The 19,275-nt window shown below is 37.9% G+C and overlaps 1 non-coding gene across 1 annotated transcript; it reads right to left on the minus strand.

Annotated features, from left to right (window-relative positions):
• Positions 1-8,076: 8,076 nt before the first annotated feature.
• On the minus strand, positions 8,077-8,183 carry LOC133787395 (small nucleolar RNA R71). Its single transcript, XR_009872420.1, has one exon. It is a non-coding gene; the product is annotated as a small nucleolar RNA R71 (small nucleolar RNA).
• Positions 8,184-19,275: the final 11,092 nt, after the last annotated feature.

Raw genomic sequence — 19,275 nt, forward strand, 5'->3', positions numbered from 1 at the left:
AGAAAGGTTGAGGATTCTAACACACGAGCTGAGGAAATCTCAGCCCGCGGTGTGGTGCCACGCGCTGCCTATGCTACGCACCTAGGTTTTCCATCAGACCCCTGATGTTTAGGGATCCGTGTGTTAGAAAATCAGGCCACTACCCTCCTTGGGGAGCGGTTTAGAGCAAAACCACCCAAGAAGCGTAACTCCTAAGCAACCTAGTTTCGAACCCTAAAAACTTTTCATCTTCTATATCCTGAATGGGTATTTCCTAAAATCTGCCGTAAATTACCCAGAAATTACCCAGTTTTATGGATACCACAGTTCTAGAGGTGTTTTTAAGACCTACTTAGTAAAAACTAAATCGAAGCCTATGTGCCAAAAACATTTGAGAAATAATATAATATGGACTACGGAGGAGTGTGGATAGGCATGGTATATATATATATAAAAAAAAGAGGAAAAAAACCCAGAAACCAGTAAAAAAAGAAATTCAGCAAAACCAAAAGACTTACAGTATGTTCTTTAGGTGAGAGAAGTAAACTTTGTAGGGGAGAGTTCTTGGAAGACTCCTGAGTGATTGGGTTTCTGAAGTTTTTTTGCCACAGATGGTTTTTGATTTCCTCCGAGAAAGAAGAAGGGTTGAAATTGCAGAAGAGAGAAGATGTGGAAATATTTCGAATGAAAGGTGGTGAATCCTGGAAATTTCCAGCCTTATTTATACGTAAAAGGCATAAAGCGATGTGGACCGTTCGATCAAACTAGGGCAAGATCCAAGGATGGTGTTTTGAAAGACGAAACGGCGGCAAAAAGGTGGCCAGGCCATTAATGCAAACATCAAAACCCGAACAGACGCCAATCGCGGCATACCACGTGTCCAGTACTCAAGTAATGGAAAAACATGGATAATAGCGACAGAAGTTTAAAAGTCCCCGCCGTGTAAGTTAGAAAATGACGTCATAGAACACGAGCAGGGACTTGGGGGGCAAATGTATGTCCTGAAATTCAGCGCGAGTCATTTAGATAGCTCAGATACAGCTATCTAGCCCAGTACTATAATAGATGACCCACAAGTTCACCTTTCCTCTGTAAAGACAGTGCGATTCCCCAAGTAAATAGCACGAGCTGATGAGTACAAAGCAATAGGCACGAGCTAGGAACACTTATGAAGCATGGCATCCGAGACGCGAGCTGATGCTACGCTCAGCTCGGGGTATGCTAATGATCTGCCATGTCCATGGATCTTTATAAAGCTGGATACGTTATGTAAACGTGCGTGATCAGACATCATATGTTCGTTTATCCCTGAATTCTCGGACACGTAATATAATCGTGCATGATCAGACATCACATGTCCGATTATGCCAGATGACCCATGATCAGTTTCACCTAATGATTAGACTATACCTTAATATAAATTGTAATATTCATCATTAGTGCGAGACAGGTCACATGAGGAATTGGTATTCACGTGATGACCCCAACGCATATCCAGGGATCGTTTTTCTATAAATACCAAGACATTGGATAGGGGGAGGGGTTGGTTTTTCTCTGTAATGCAAATACTCTGTAAAAATATAGAGAGATATACAGTAATAGCATAGACTCGTGGACTAGGAGGATTTTAACCTCCAAACCACGTAAAAAGGAACGAGTGTTCTTGATATTTCGTTTCTAGCATTTTTAAGTATCATTTTTCTTATTACGATTTATCATTAAGCACTAATCTATCCCAGCTATTTACATAATTCACTGTTAGCGAAAAACTGCGTCAACAATAATATTTTTATCATTTTCTCCATCTCATTCATATATATTTACTTTTACTAAATCTATATATAATTAGTCATGCTCTTTCTATGTATTTTATAAATAGTAAAAGTAATATTTGTGCTAGGTTTATGTCCAATCTTTTATTTCATTATTGCCAATGGTATAATATCATTTTTAGATTTCTCATAAGATTTATCTCATCCTTCCATGGTAAAGAATATTAATCATTTGAATGCATTTTTGTGAAATATATTTGTGCTTCAATGTTAAATCTTCCAAATGAATAGTTGAGATGTGAACTATTCATTTGTTTAATTTTTGTTAATTAAATATCCAAATAAATAAGTATGCATATTGGTGACTCTCGATCTTTCCTACTTGTTACCTATTGTTACATCACATTTTATTCTATCTTTATTTCTAATATTTAAATCTAAAAAATAACAAAAATATCACTTGTTCTATTTTCTTCATATTAATTATCTCTTAACTTTATTTCTTTGTCTCCTTGTGAAATCGACTGCCTGATCTATACTACAACCACTGCTAGCAGAAGTCACATTTTATTTTTAGATGCATGAAAATTGATTATTTTGATTATACTAATAATTTTATTTTTAATGATATAACTTTTTTTATTTTAATTTTTTTATGTTTATATTTTGTTTTTAGTTTGAGTTAAGAAAATAAAATTAAAAATTGTGATTAAGTTTTTTATTCTTAAAAAGGTTATTATTTTTTAATTAAGAGTGCCAAAGATATTTGGTTTTTTAATTGATAAATTATGGGAATTTTTTTATTAATATATATATATAGATTTTTTCATTCATTTTTACGGTGTTTAAAAATTTGTTTCATTTTATTTAACTTTTTAGTTTTTTTTACAAATACATGGTCTCCACTACAGGACCCATATTTATAATTATTTTATTGACTTTTTTTTGTAAGTGTGGCATATGTTAATAAGTACAGTATTTATATATTGATTGTGGTGAAATCCATTTAATACAAACAAAAATCCTTTCAAGAGTTCTTCTTCTCCATAAATTAGATTTTTGTCTTTTCTTTTATTTATTCTCTATGCGCGCTAGCCTTTTTTTTTTCTTAAAAAAATATAAGAAAAAATGTTTATTGCTAATTACTTGATATTTCATAGCTATTATTTTCTTAAATAAATAATAATAATGTTGACTGTTTTAAGAGTCAAACTTTTGATTTTATTGGTGAACCTCAAATATCCAATTGCAACTTAAAATGTAACTCAATGCAACCTCAAATACAAATCTATGCAACCTTCATATAAGTTCATGCAACTTAATGCAACCTGAAACAATTTTAAAAAACTCATTACAACCCACGACAACTTAAAAGCTCATAAAATAATTTTGTCTTTATGCAACTCATCATGCAACCCATTATAACCTCAAATGTAAACTCAATACAACCTCAATTGCAAGCTCATGCAACTCTATGCAACTTTAAAAAACTCATATACTAATTTCATTTTTATACAACCCACTACAACCTCAAATGCAAGCTTATGCAACCCAATGAGTTGCAAGTCATGCAACTTAAATGCAAGCTTAATGCGACTCCGTGCAACCTAAAATAACTTTAAAAATCTCTTTTTCAAATTTCATCCTTATACAACCTAATGCAACCTAAAATGGAAATCAATGCAACACAATCCAACCTCAAATACAAGTCTATGAAGCCCTCATATAAGCTCATGCAACTCAATGCAACCTAAAATAATTTTAAGAAGCTCAAGGCAACCCACGACAACTTAAAAACTCATAAACTAATTTCGTCTTTATGCAACTCATGCAACCCACTACAACCTCAAATGCAAACTCAATGCAACCTCAAATGTAAGCTCATGCAACCCAATGCAACTTTAAAAACTCATATACTAATTTCATTCTTATACAACCTACTACAACCTCATGCAACACAATGAGTTACAAGTCATGCAAATTAAATGCAAGCTTAATGCGACTCCAAGCAACCTAAAACAACTTTAAAAATCTTATTTTCAAATTTCATCCTTATACAACTTATGCAACCCACAGCAACCTCAAATGCAAGTCCATGCAACCTAAAACAACTTTAAAAAACTCGATGCAACCCCATGAAAACTTAAAAGCTCATATGCTAATTTCATCATTGTGCAACTCATTGCAACCTCAAATGCAAGCACATGAAAGTTAAAGCAACTTGAAAAAAAAAAACCCAATTCAACCTCAATGCAACCATGACAACTTAAAAACTCATATGCAACTCATTACAACTTCAAATACAAACTCATGCAACTTTCAAATATACTAGTAATGTATATTTTTATTTTACTTCCTTATTATTACTTACAAAGACAATTTATATTAAAACAACACTAAGCAACAATCTAATAAGAAGGTTAAGTCAAAAACAAAAAAAAAATGACAGAATCCTTGGAAATAGCTAGGTAGATCTATATTTATCTATATAATATTTGACAATAATACACATTTTTTAGAATTTTCCTATGACACCCCTTTATAATGAATATTCTTAAATCAATCTAAGTAATAATAACACAAATATATAGTACATATGAGTTTATCAAGGCAATTTGATCATAATGTATAAAAACTAATAAATAATCAGGTTGTGGGTCATGTATATATCTTTTTCTTCCTTCCTTCCATGATGTGGTTCATTACGCAGTAATGATGATGTTGGAGTAATCCTTATATAATTGGCAAATGACGTGTGTTGTTAAGAGATCATTAAACAACTTTTCTCTTCTGTTACGTTTTTTGCCTTGTCAGTTATAACAGTTTTTTAGTCAGTTAAAACAGAACTGATTTTTCTTTCAACACGTGAAAGAACTGGAGCTGCAGCTATATATATCCAGGGGTTTTCATTAGTTGAGGAGAAGAAAATTCAGAGGTTTTGAGAGGCTTAGAAAAGAGAGAAAGAGAGAACAAGGGTTAATTTTCTTTGTACATTGTTGAGTGTGTGAGAGTTTACTGTGGTGTAAACTAAGTGCTCATTTTTTAGTTGTACAGAGTGTTCAAGAACCTTTGGAGAGGAAGAAGGGTTGCTTTGTATTGTAACATTGATTCATTATAGTGGAGAAGTGCTCGGACTGGATGTAGGCCTTATTTCAAGGCTGAACCAGTATAAATCTCTCTGTGTGATTCGTTTTCTTCCCCTTTCTTATTGTTGTTCTCTAAGTGTTTGTGTTTTAGTACACTTTTCTGTGTATATTTGTTCTTGGTTTGTTTTGCAGGTGAATCTTGGAGCCTTGGGGTCGTGGATTGCTTTACCACGACAGTGGTATCAGAAGCCCAGGTTGTGGAGATTGAAGAACAAGGCTCAGATTAGATTCTTGATTACTACACAGAAAGAAAGGAGAAGCAAGGATGTCGACATTGCGTTTCGATCTCAACAAGTTTGACGGAACTGGGGATTTCAGTCTTTGGAAGGAGAAAATGATGGCTGTTCTCATACATCAGAATCTTGATGGTGCTCTTATGGGAGAAACCAAGCTTGGTGGGAAAAAGAAGCCTGAAGAAACATCTGAAGAGACAAAGGTGATGATGAAGAAAGACAGATATGCAATTGTGATGCATCTGTCAGATAATGTGTTGAGACAGGTAATAGGAGAGGAGTCTCCTGCTGGTATGTGGTCGAAACTTGAACAATTATATATGACTAAGACTACATCTAACAAAATATATCTGAAAGGAAAATTCTATAGATTCACAATGGATTCTTCTAAAACCTTAAACCAGAATCTTGATGATTTTAACAAGATTGTTTTAGATTTGAGTAATATAGGTGAGAAGGTTGATGAAGAAGACCAAGCTATAATACTGTTATATAGCTTACCTGATCAATTTAGAGAACTCAAGACAGTGATTCAGTATGGTAAAGAAACTCTGAGTTTGGAAGATGTTCTGTCTATTTTGAAGACTAAAGAATTTGAGTTGAATGTTGAGAAAGGCAAGAAAGAAAAAGATGAGTCTTTGTTCATGAGGGGAAGACAACCAAGAAGATATTTCAGTAAAGGGAAAGACAACTCAAATCGGAGGTCTCCTGCTCGATCAAAATCAAGAGGAAAAGAAACAAGAAGGTGTCACCATTGTGGAAAAATTGGACACCTTAGAAGGTTTTGTTGGGATTTGAAGAAGAAAGGGAAAGACGATCAACACACAGATGAATCTACTGCACTCGTAGATGGAACAAGTGTTGAGTCTAGTTTTTATTATGTTTTAGTGATGTTTTTAGTAGTCTTTTATTTTGTTTTTCCTTGTTTTAGCGCGGGTTTATGCTTTGTTTGGTTGTTTTTGTGAATATCAGGAAGAATTGAGCATGTGGAAGAAAATGCCAAAGAAAGGGAAGAAATAACCGAGTTTTCCATCATATTTTGATCAAGAATGGTTCTCAACACAATTTGGAAGTGTTGGTGAAATTTTGGGATGAAAAATTGAAGAAATGAGATTTCCCTTAAGAGCCACGGCATGAGCAAAAGGGAGCCGCGGCTAGGTGGGAAACAGAAGCATTGTTTTTCAGGAAGTCTTCGGGCCGCGGCATGGCTAGATAGAGCCGCGACATAGATGGGCACTCTGCCCAGAATTCGTTGATGCGGGCCGCGGCATGGCTTCAGAGAGCCGCGGCATGAAAAGGACCTCCTGCCCAGAAATTGTGATACGGGCCGCGGCATAGTGCATGTAGAGCCGCGGCCCGCTTCTTTAATTTTTGAAATCTTAGGTTTTAAGATTGCGAAAAGGAGAGGAATAAGGACGTACGGACGAGGGGAGAAGTTCTGGTTTTGAAGGCTGAAGCTTAGAGTATTTTTACATGTTTTTCTTCTCTTCCTGATGTTATCTTTAATTTCTGTTGTGATTAGCACTATGACTATGAACTAATTTTCTGTTTAGGATGTTCAATTGAATCACTTGAATCTCTGTTATGACCTAATGCAATTTTAATTTCTTTCTTCTTCAATCTTCTTCAATTCCTTATAACATGTTCTTATAGATTGATTATTGATTGGCCATCTTTAGTCATATATATATGTTTTTAAGTCAAAATCTGAGAAGTGAGATTTAATTCTGCTGTGGTTATATTGGACATAATTTTAATTTAGAACGAAAGTATCTGAATTAATTGTGTAACTGTTATTAAGTTGATTGAGATTAATGCTACCTTTGTGGTTCAATTTACCATAGAAATATAGGAAATTGTCACCTAGGTTGAGTTTATAATTCATAGTATGATTATAGGCTGCTGTATCAACTTGTTAATTGAATTAGGTAAAAATAAGAAGAATTCACACTTTGCATTAGGGAATAATAGGGAGGATAGTTGATGAGATTGAATATCCTAATTGTTTCTCAGTGATTAAATTAAAAGTTTTACTATTAGTTATTATTCTATTTAATTGTCGATTATTATTTCTACACTTTATTGGTTCTTTTGCTGTATTTTACAAAAATCAAGAATTTCAATTCATCAAATAGAACAAGAAATTAATTGACTGGTAATTGATAACTTAGTCCTTGAGGACGATACTTGGTTTTACCATTTTATTACGAGTTTGCGACTGTGTGCACTTGCATAGCAAAATTATCGCAACAAGTTTTTGGCGCCGTTGCCGGGGACTGAAAATAATTATCAATATCAGTCTAATTAATTTTTATTCTAATTTGATTTTAATTTATTTGCTTCTAATCTGTTTAGTTGCTAAATTTTTCTATCTCAGGTGAATTTTGGTATATGCGTGGCAGAAAAGGAAAAGCCACACTTGTTCCTTTGAATCCCGAGATTGAAAAGTCCTGCAATCAAATCAGAAAGAATAAGAGAGAGGCCCAGAATTCTGTGAAGATGGCACAAAATGATGGGGATGGCAGGAATGGTCTAAATCCAGGAGTTGTACAAGGGGTTCAGGCTCAGACCAACGCTGAGAGGAGCCTGAGAGATTATGTGCTACCCACTCTGACGGGAGTACAAAATAGTATACGCCCACCAGCTGTAGAGGCCAACAACTTCGAAATCAAGCCTGCTATTTTACAAATGGTGCAGTCCTCTGTGCAATTCAATGGGTTTCCCTCTGAAGATCCTCACACCCATTTGTCCAACTTTCTGGAGTTGTGTGGAACCTTCAAATATAATGGGGTGAGTGATGACGCAATCAAGCTTAGGCTCTTCCCATTTTCTCTAAGGGACAGAGCTAAAAGTTGGCTGAACTCTCTACAGCCAAACTCCATTGTCACTTGGCAAGATCTAGCTCAGAAATTTTTATCCAAATTCTTCCCTCCGTCAAAGGCTGCTAAATTGAGGGGAGAGATAAATAACTTTTGCCAGAATGACGGAGAGTCATTATATGAGGCGTGGGAACGGTTTAAGGAACTCCTGAGAAGATGTCCTCATCATGGCATTGAACAGTGGATGCTAGTACAGAACTTCTACAATGGTTTATGTCCGACAACCAGAACCATTATTGATGCTGCAGCAGGTGGCACTTTTATGAGCAAGAGCGCAACTGGTGCATATGAGTTGCTAGAGGACATGGCTACAAACAACCATCAGTGGTCTGAGGAGAGATCATCAGGAGTTAGAAAGATAGCTGGGGTGCATGAGCTAGATGCAATCACTGCCTTAACAGCGCAAGTAGCCTCTTTGACCAAGCAGTTGCAACAGAGTAGTGTGTCTGCTAATGCGGTTCAGATGGCAGTGAGGTGTGAAATGTGTGGTGGTGCTCATTCTGTTGATCAGTGCCCTATCTGTATGAATAATAACACCCCTATGGATCATGCCCAAGTTCAAGCGGTGGGAAATTTTCAGAGGCCACTCAATAACCCATTCTCCAACAACTACAATCTTGGGTGGCGAAATCATCCCAATTTTTCGTGGAAGAATAATCAAGGCCAACAACCTCAGTTTCAGGGCCAATTTCAGAATAACATGCCTCAGCCACCTATGAATCAAGCTTCGTCATCAATGCAGCCTAGGCCTCAACAATCAATGCCTCAACCTGAGAGACCTAATGAACTGCAAGCTGCCCTGTTGACTCTTACTAATACTCAGACTCAATTTATGACTGAGACCAGATCCTCTATTCGAAACCTTGAGACACAGGTTGGGCAGTTGGCCAATATGCTCAATAACAGACCCCAGGGAAACTTGCCTAGTAATACTGAAGTCAACCCCAAGGAGCAAGTTCAGGCAATTACTCTGAGGAGTGGGAAGCAAACAGAGCAACCTAGACCTCCACAGGCAGTGGTTCAGAAAAAAGAGATGGGTGCACAGTCTGATTCAGAAAGGGTTACTGAAGACCATCAGAAGTCAGAACAGAGTCCCCTAGTTGTCATTGAGCAGCGAGTTAGAGTTCCATACCCTCAGAGGCTTAGAAAGACTACCCTTGATAAACAGTTTTCTAAGTTTCTTGAGGTGTTTAAAAAGCTGCACATAAACATTCCTTTTGCTGAGGACTTGGAGCAGATGCCCAGTTATGTTAAGTTCATGAAGGAGATTCTGTCAAAGAAAAGGAGAATGGAGGACTATGAGACTGTAGCACTCACTGAAGAGTGCAGCGCTATTTTACAAAGGAAGTTACCCCAAAAGCTGAGAGATCTGGGGAGTTTCACCATACCTTGCACCATTGGCAAGTTTGAATGTAAGCACGCCTTATGTGATTTGGGGGCAAGTATCAATCTGATGCCCTTATCTGTGTTTAAAAGACTTGGTTTGGGGGAGGCAAAACCAACAACTGTCACTTTACAGCTCGCAGACCGATCGTTAACACATCCACGAGGTATTATTGAGGATGTTCTTATGAAAGTGGACAAGTTCATATTTCCCGCTGACTTTATTGTTCTGGACATGGAGGAGGACACAGATGTTCCTATTATTCTTGGTAGGCCATTTCTAGCCACAGGCCAAGCTCTTATTGATGTTCAAAAAGGAGAGCTTAAGCTGAGAGTTCAAGGAGATGAGGTGGTCTTTAATGTCTTCAAGTCTATGAAGTATCCGGTGGCTAGTGACAGTTGCTTTAGTGTGGATATGATAGAAAAGGCAGTCTCCAAGAGAAGGATGAGCAGTGATGCCTTAGAGGCAGTATTATTGGGTGATGAGGGCGATGATGATGAGGATGCTGAGATCAGAGAATGTGTAAACTGGATCAACTCTTTCTTACCATATTGGAAAAAGTTCCAAGAATTAGCGGATGCGACTGATAAACCGCTAACCTCCATTCAGCAGCCACCACCGTTGGAATTAAAGGTCCTCCCAGATCACTTGCAATATGCTTATTTGGGAGAGAATGAAACTTTACCGGTCATTGTGTCAGCTGACCTGTCAAAGGTAGAATTGGAGAAACTGTTGAGGGTTCTAAGGGAGCATAAATTGGCCATTGGGTGGACATTGGCAGATATTAGAGGAATAAGCCCAGCGACAGTGATGCATAAAATCTTATTGGAGGAGAATAGCAAGCCATCCATAGAGGCCCAGAGAAGACTCAATCCAGCCATGAAGGATGTAGTATTGGAGCAGATTCTTAAATGGTTGGATGTTGGGGTGATCTACCCAATTTCTGATAGTGCATGGGTGAGCCCTGTGCAAGTGGTGCCTAAAAAGGGTGGAATGACTGTAGTGAAAAATGAGAACAATGAACTCATTCCAACAAGGACTGTAACGAGGTGGCGGATTTGTATAGACTACCGCAAGCTCAATAAGGCAACAAGGAAGGATCATTTTCCTTTACCTTTCCTTGATCAGATGCTTGACAGATTGGCAGGCCACAGCTACTACTGTTTCTTGGATGGGTATTCTGGGTATCATCAGATCGTTATTGCACCAGAGGATCAAGAGAAAACAACCTTTACATGTCCTTATGGCACATTTGCTTTCAGGAGAATGCCATTTGGACTGTACAATGCCCCTGCAGCATTTCAAAGGTGCATGATGGCCATATTTTCAGACATGGTAGACCGGTGTATTGAGATTTTCATGGATGATTTCTCTGTTTTTGGCTCATCATTCGACCTCTTTTTGGGTAATTTGGAGAACGTGTTGCGTCGTTGTGAGATGGCTAATCTGGTGTTGAATTGGGAGAAATGCCATTTTATGGTGAAAGAGGGGATTGTTCTTGGCCATAAAATTTCAAGTGAGGGAATTGAGGTAGATAGAGCGAAAACTTCTACCATTGAAAGGCTGCCTCCACCAGTTTCAGTCAAAGGAGTTAGAAGTTTTCTTGGTCACGCTGGGTTCTATCGAAGATTCATCAAAGATTTCTCAAAGGTGTCTAAGCCTCTCTCGAATCTGCTTATGAATGGAGTTGTCTTTGATTTTAATGACGAATGTTTGAGGGCGTTCAATTTCTTGAAAGAAAAGCTTATTTCTGCTCCAATTGTGATAGCTCCGAATTGGGAATTGCCTTTTGAGTTGATGTGTGATGCCAGTGATTACGCAGTGGGGGCAGTTCTGGGACAGCGGATTGACAAGGTATTCAGGTCTATTTACTATGCTAGTCGGACTCTAAATGATGCTCAGCTGAATTATGCCACTACAGAAAAAGAGTTACTAGCTATTGTGTTCGCTTGCGATAAATTCAGACCATATCTGATTGGTAACAAGGTGATTGTCTACACTGATCACTCTGCCATTAAATACTTGATGTCAAAGAAAGATGCCAAGCCCCGCCTGATTAGATGGATTCTGTTGCTTCAAGAATTTGACATGGAGATTCGTGACAAGAAGGGCAGCGAGAATGTGGTAGCTGATCATCTCTCTAGACTTGAGGTGGAGGAGACTGAAAATAAGAAAGCAGTGCAAATCAATGATCACTTTCCTGATGAGCAGTTGTTTGGGGTAAGTGAGACTTTAGTTGTCCCGTGGTTTGCAGACATAGTGAACTTTTTGGTTGCAAAAATTGTGCCTTCTGAAATGTCAAAGCAGCAATTAAAGAAATTATTTTCTGAGGTGAAACACTACTATTGGGAGGAACCTATTCTCTATAGGCACTGTGTTGATCAGATTATCAGAAGGTGTGTTCCTGAAGAAGAGATGGAGTCCATTCTTAATCACTGTCATACTCAACAATGCGGAGGGCATTTTGGAGCATCAAGAACGGCGGCTAAGGTATTACAAAGTGGATTCTATTGGCCTTCATTATTCAAGGATGCCAATGTTTTTGTCAAGGCTTGTGATAGATGTCAACGAACTGGCAATATCTCGAGGAGAAACGAAATGCCTCTACAGGGGATTCTTGAAGTGGAACTGTTTGATGTATGGGGCATCGATTTCATGGGGCCTTTTCCACCGTCTTACAACAATGAATATATTCTATTGGCAGTGGATTATGTATCCAAATGGGTGGAGGCTGCAGCAACTAGAGCCAATGATGGTAAAACTGTGCTTAATTTTCTGCATAAACATATTTTTACTAGATTTGGCACTCCCCGAGCTCTGATTAGTGATGAAGGGAAACACTTTGTGAATAAGCAACTGGATGCATTGCTGGCTCGTTATGGAGTTTATCACCGAAAAGCTTTGCCTTATCATCCTCAATCAAATGGGCAAGCTGAAGTTTCGAACAGAGAAATCAAGAGCATCCTTGAGAAGACCGTTGACAGTTCGAGGAAGAATTGGTCGAAAAAGTTAGATGATGCGATTTGGGCATATAGAACTGCATTCAAAACACCAATAGGCATGTCTCCTTACAGGTTGGTGTTTGGTAAAGCGTGTCATCTACCGGTTGAATTGGAGCATAGGGCATTCTGGGCTATGAAAAAGTTAAACTATGATTGGAGTGCCGCTAGTGAACGAAGACTGTTGCAACTGAATGAACTTGACGAGTTCAGAAATGAGGCTTATGAGAATGCCAAGATTTATAAAGAAAGAACAAAGGCTTGGCATGACAAGAACTTAATCAGAAGGGAGTTCCAACCAGGGCAGCAGGTACTTCTGTTCAATTCAAGACTTCGACTGTTTCCTGGCAAATTGAAGTCAAGATGGTCAGGGCCATTCACTGTAGTTCAAGTTTTTCCTTATGGTTCTGTAGAAGTTCGGGGCAACTCAGGTGATTCCTTTAAAGTCAATGGTCAGAGATTGAAGCCCTACTTGGGTGGTAGTTTTGATCAAGCGAAGTCTATCCTCCTTCTGAAGCCTCTCTGAAGAGGGGTTCAGCGTCCGGCTAAATGACATTAACGACAGCGCTTGTAGGAGGCACCCTATATTTTTACTTGTTATTTATTTTACTTTTGTATTTGTAAACAATGGATATTTGGTTTATTTTTGGACTTTTAGAATCGTGAAAAACGTGAAAAATGAAAAAAACTTTTAAAAAATCAAAAAAATAAAAATTCCTTAAGGGCCGCGACATTGGGGGTTCCAGAGGTCCACGGATTTGGCAGTATAGGGGCGGGCCGCGGCATGGATGAGGAGGGCCGCGGCTTTAATCCCCAGAATTCCCAGAATAATGAGGTGGGCCGCGGCATATGTATGAGAGGGCCGCGGCATTATACCCTGCAGATTTTATGCGGGTCGCGGCATAGTCAAGGTAATGCCGCGGCCCTAGTCCGAAAATTGGGATAAAAAGCCCTAAGTCAGCCATTGTCTCATTCATTCACTCTCACAATATACATCACACTCCCAACATCTTTTTCTCTCTAATTTTTTTTGAGACTTCCATCAGTCAAGGAGACCACAAGAAGGATTTTTGTGCCATTTAAGTAAGTGTATCTTCTCTAGTCTAATGCTTTTGATTGGAGATTAGATTGCATTGTGGTGTTGTGGATTGTTCTTTGTTGTTCTTGTGAGAAGATTAAGGGTTTTGCCAATTATTGATTGTGGGAATTATTGTTTGAGGCTATTGATTGTGGGAATTAGTGTTTGGGGTTGTTGATTGTGGTAATTAGGAAGTTTGGGGGGGGGGGAGTGACACCAAAAAGGAAATTATACTCAAGTTCTTGAGAGCATATTTGGGGGTTTAGTTGGTTCTTTTTGAAAGATATTATATGGGTCCTAAGCGAAATCCCCCTAGAGGCACCTCCTCCAAGAAAGTATCCTCATCACGCACTCAACCACCACCAACACCACTTGCCCCAGCTGAGTATGACACTAATTTATTTGTTAATAAGGACGCTGCCGAGTTGTTTAAAAAGATTTATAAAAGATCGGTGGTAAGGGAAAGGGGGTTTGACCTTAATGAGGCCCCTGCTGTACAACACCCTGGTTATGAACTTATCAAAGCTGAAATAGTGCAACGTAGATGGAATTTTTTTTGTGACTCGACCCATGTGGATTCAGCCAACTGCTCTATTATATATGAATTTTTCGCCAACTTCTCATATCAAGATGCAGAACAGAATAATTTTGTCAAGGGCAAATTGGTGCCTACAGCATCCTACGCATTCAACCAATTACTGGATCTTCCCTCATTTTCTGCACAAGAGGATGAACACTGGCAGTTGGCCCATTTCGAGGAGCCAGACTATGATGCGGTGGCTGCGGTCTTGAGTATGGAAGGGGCACGTTTCAGTTATCATAATGGGAGGCCCAAAGAGTTGTTCAGGTGGCAGCTAAACCCAGTTGCGAAGGCGTGGTTTTATTTTGTGAGTGCACGTTTACTGCCGACGTCTCATCTGTCTTCTGTTGATCGAGAGCGTTGTTTGTTAGTGTATGCTATCATGACCCAAAAGAAGGTCGATGTGGGCCGCATTATTCGATATAGCATACACAACATCAGTAGATTCAACACTACAGCTGGTGTCGCCCATGGTACCTTCCTCTCGACTTTATGCAGCACTTATGAGGTACCAACCTTTTCCAGCGATCTAGTCCGGAGGCCAATGGGGGCAATCAATCAGACCTTGTTTACGGCCTTCCCTCCAGCCTCTCTTACGCAGCCTCCCTCTACTCAGCCAAATAAGCGTAGCCGGGCTGATGAAACAGGGGACCCTGATCAAGCTGAGGAGGAGGAAGTAGAAGAAGCAGGTCCCAGCAACCCACCTGAAAATTTGGCAATTGGAGGGCTGATTGATGAGCACACGCAGTGTACGCATGCTCGATTGGATTACATTATTCAACAAAATCAGTATTTAATCCAATCGCAGCAGGCGCAAAATCAGCACTATAATGACTTTATGGTGCAACAAAATGAATATGGGCGGGCTCACATTGAGGAGTTGAATACTTTGGTAACGAGATGGACTATGAGTTCAGCTGATGAGAATTATTTCACTCCACCGCCACAGTACACTCCATATCAGTGGCCACCTCCACCACCTCCACCGCCATACTGATGTGGCGTCAGGTAAGTTCTCTTCCCTTGTTCTTTTCTTTAGCACATTGGGGACAATGTGCATCTTAAGTTTGGGGGGGGAGCTTATTTTGTTTTCTTTTTTGTTTTCTGCGTTGTTTAGTTTAGTTTTCTGTAGTGTAAAGGTTAAACCATCATTCTTGTCTGTACTTGCTTTGTCTTTGCTCGTGAAAAGGAAATTGAATTCAACTGTGTGCTTGGTTCAATTGTTTTAGAGTTGAATTTAAAAAGTTTTGTGGGAAATTTTTAATATGTTTTGAAAAGACAACATTTTGGATTGTATTATATGTGTTTGACTAGGGTTGGTGGAATGACAATTTGAATCTAATAGAACTTGCATTATTTGGCTTTTGAGGCGAAATTCTTGATGACATGTGTTTAGAAAAGTGATTTAGGCAATTTTATTGGATCGATTGTGCCTTTCAAGCCGACCTTGAGTTAATTATCCTTAGTTACCCTTTTTGAGCCTTAAACTTGGTTTTTGTTCTTGATCATACTACTTGTGCCTAAATTTCTGAACTTCTTTATTTGTGTTTTCCTTTCCTTTTGTTATCATAAGCATATAATTTGTGGGAAAGAAGAAGGAAAAATAGTAAGGAATTGGTATGATTGGAATATAGTATGATTGTACAAAAAGAAGAGAGAGAGAAGTCTTTGAAAAATATATATATATAATATCATTTTGTCACACTCCTTGATCATATATATATATAGAGAAAATAATAAGTTTGGGGGAGTGTGATTTGAAAAAAAAAAAGTGATAAGTCTAGAAAAAGAAAAGAAGAAAATAATGAAAAGTGTTGTCATCTCTCTCTCTAATTGTATAAAAGGGTGATTTTTGGTGTGGTAAAGAGAAATTTGGTGGGTTTCAAGGTTTTTTTATGCTTATGGTAACGACTGAGCCTAAATGAGAATTTCATCTACCCTTACCTAAGCCTAACACTATAACCTGTGAAAGTCCTTTTGATTTCAAAACATGTGTTGTTGACATTAGTGGAGAAGGTCAAGTAATGCAAGCATATTGCAGATGTTGGTTTGTGGAAATGTCTGGAATGAGTTGAGCATATATGATAGAATCCAAGTGTTGTAGTCATTTTCATGATATATTATTGATTTCCCTAATTGAACTGTATAAGTTGGACTTTAAGGCAATTGAGCTGAAATTCTGGTTATAAATATTGCAATTGAGATTTCATGAGTTTTGGCAAAGAAGTGTAGATGGTAATGATGGTTTAGCTTGTTCGTTTGTGTTTGTTTCTTTTTTATTAGTTTAACTTGGTCTTTACTCGAGGGCGAGTAAAGGTTAAGTTTGGGGGAGTTTGTTGAGTCTAGTTTTTATTATGTTTTGGTGATGTTTTTAGTAGTCTTTTATTTTGTTTTTCCTTGTTTTAGCGCGGGTTTATGCTTTGTTTGGTTGTTTTTGTGAATATCAGGAAGAATTGAGCATGTGGAAGAAAATGCCAAAGAAAGGGAAGAAATAACCGAGTTTTCCATCATATTTTGATCAAGAATGGTTCTCAACACAATTTGGAAGTGTTGGTGAAATTTTGGGATGAAAACTTGAAGAAATGAGATTTCCCTTAAGAGCCACGGCATGAGCAAAAGGGAGCCGCGGCTAGGTGGGAAACAGAAGCATTGTTTTTCAGGAAGTCTTCGGGCCGCGGCATGGCTAGATAGAGCCGCGGCATAGATGGGCACTCTGCCCAGAATTCGTTGATGCGGGCCGCAGCATGGCTTCAGAGAGCCGCGACATGAAAAGGACCTCCTGCCCAGAAATTTTGATACGGGCCGCGGCATAGTGCATGTAGAGCCGCGGCCCGCTTCTTTAATTTTTGAAATCTTAGGTTTTAAGATTGCGAAAAGGAGAGGAATAAGGACGTACGGACGAGGGGAGAAGTTCTGGTTTTGAAGGCTGAAGCTTAGAGTATTTTTACATGTTTTTCTTCTCTTCCTGATGTTATCTTTAATTTCTGTTGTGATTAGCACTATGACTATGAACTAATTTTCTGTTTAGGATGTTCAATTGAATCACTTGAATCTCTGTTATGACCTAATGCAATTTTAATTTCTTTCTTCTTCAATCTTCTTCAATTCCTTATAACCTGTTCTTATAGATTGATTATTGATTGGCCATCTTTAGTCATATATATATGTTTTTAAGTCAAAATCTGAGAAGTGAGATTTAATTCTGCTGTGGTTATATTGGACATAATTTTAATTTAGAACGAAAGTATCTGAACTAATTGTGTAACTGTTATTAAGTTGATTGAGATTAATGCTACCTTTGTGGTTCAATTTACCATAGAAATATAGGAAATTGTCACCTAGGTTGAGTTTATAATTCATAGTATGATTATAGGCTGCTGTATCAACTTGTTAATTGATTTAGGTAAAAATAAGAAGAATTCACACTTTGCATTAGGGAATAATAGGGAGGATAGTTGATGAGATTGAATATCCTAATTGTTTCTCAGTGATTAAATTAAAAGTTTTACTATTAGTTATTATTCTATTTAATTGTCGATTATTATTTCTGCACTTTATTGGTTCTTTTGCTGTATTTTACAAAAATCAAGAATTTCAATTCATCAAATAGAACAAGAAATTAATTGACTGGTAATTGATAACTCAGTCCTTGAGGACGATACTTGGTTTTACCATTTTATTACGAGTTTGCGACTGTGTGCACTTGCATAGCAAAATTATCGCAACAACAAGTCTGGAATATTCTGATGGAGAAATGTTCAACGTAACATCAACAAGAGACATAACTGAATGGATACTTGACTCAGGATGTACCTATCACATGAGCCCAGTAAAAGAATGGTTTTTTGATTTCAAGAAATTGCACAATAACAAAGTACTCATGGGAAATGATCAAGCTTGTCAAGTAGAAGGAATTGGGTCTATAGCAATAAAACACTTTGATGGGGTAATAAGGATTCTTGAAAATGTGAGGTACATACCAGATTTAAGAAGGAATTTAATATCAATTAGTGCGTTGGATTCTCAAGGGTTGTGCTTCAAAGGAAGTGATGGAAATTTCAGAATCTCACAAGGTTCAAGAGTAATAATGAAAAGCATAAAAAAACATGGTTTATATGTACTTGTTGGTAATACTGTCACAGCTGGTGAAGCATCAATGGCCAAACATGATAGCTCAGAGATAGTAGTTTGGCATCAAAGGCTAGGCCACATGAGTGAAAGAGGTATGACTGAACTTTGTAAACAAGGTTTATTAACTAACATAAAATCTTCTTCTCTGCCTTTTTGTGAAACATGCATTAGAGGTAAACAACACAAAGTCAAATTTGGAGTTGGAAAACATAAAGCATCTCAGATTGTGGAGTATGTTCACTCGGATCTTTGGGGGCCGAGCAAAATAGCTACTCAAGGTGGAAATCGCTATTTTTTGTCTATAGTAGACGACTACATCAGAAAGGTATGGATTTATCTTTTAAAACACAAGAGTGATTGCTTTGAAAAATTTAAAGAGTGGAAAAATTATGTTGAGAAACAAACTGGTAAGTTGCTGAAAGTTATTAGGACAGATAATGGCCTAGAATTTGATAATGAGGAATTTAATACTTGGTGCAAAAGGGAGGGGATAGAAAGGCATAGAACAATAATTCACACACCACAACAAAATGGGGTGGCTGAGCGAATGAATAGAACTCTTTTAAATAAAGTAAGATGCATGCTTATAAACTCTGGTTTGCCTAAACAATTTTGGGGTGAAGCTGTCACTACAGCTGCCTATTTAGTAAATAGAAGTCCAAACAGAGTAATTGGCCTAAAAACCCCTGAAGAAAAATGGTCTGGTCATCCCCCATCCCTAAGTCATTTGAGAATATTTGGTTGTGCAGCATATGCACACCAAGACACTGATAAACTAAGTTCAAAATCAGTAAAATGTTTGTTTCTAGGATATCCAAGTGGTGTTAAAGGTTTTAGGCTATGCTCATTAGAACAACCAGGGTACAAAATAATTAACAGTAGAAATGTTGTTTTTAATGAGAAAGAATTTCCACACTTGAAAGAGAAAGGTAGTGTTTCATGTGATGCAGGAAACCCAGGTGAACAAAGTATCAGTACAGAGATAGAGTTTACGTCAGTTAAGTCTCAAGGAAAAGAAGACGAGTCTACTAGTCAAAGTGGAAGTCAGGAACCTGAGCAACATCCTGATGATGGGAAACCTCAAGAAACTCTTG

Source organism: Humulus lupulus, chromosome 6 (genome assembly GCF_963169125.1).
Source record: "Humulus lupulus chromosome 6, drHumLupu1.1, whole genome shotgun sequence".
Lineage (NCBI taxonomy): Eukaryota > Viridiplantae > Streptophyta > Magnoliopsida > Rosales > Cannabaceae > Humulus > Humulus lupulus.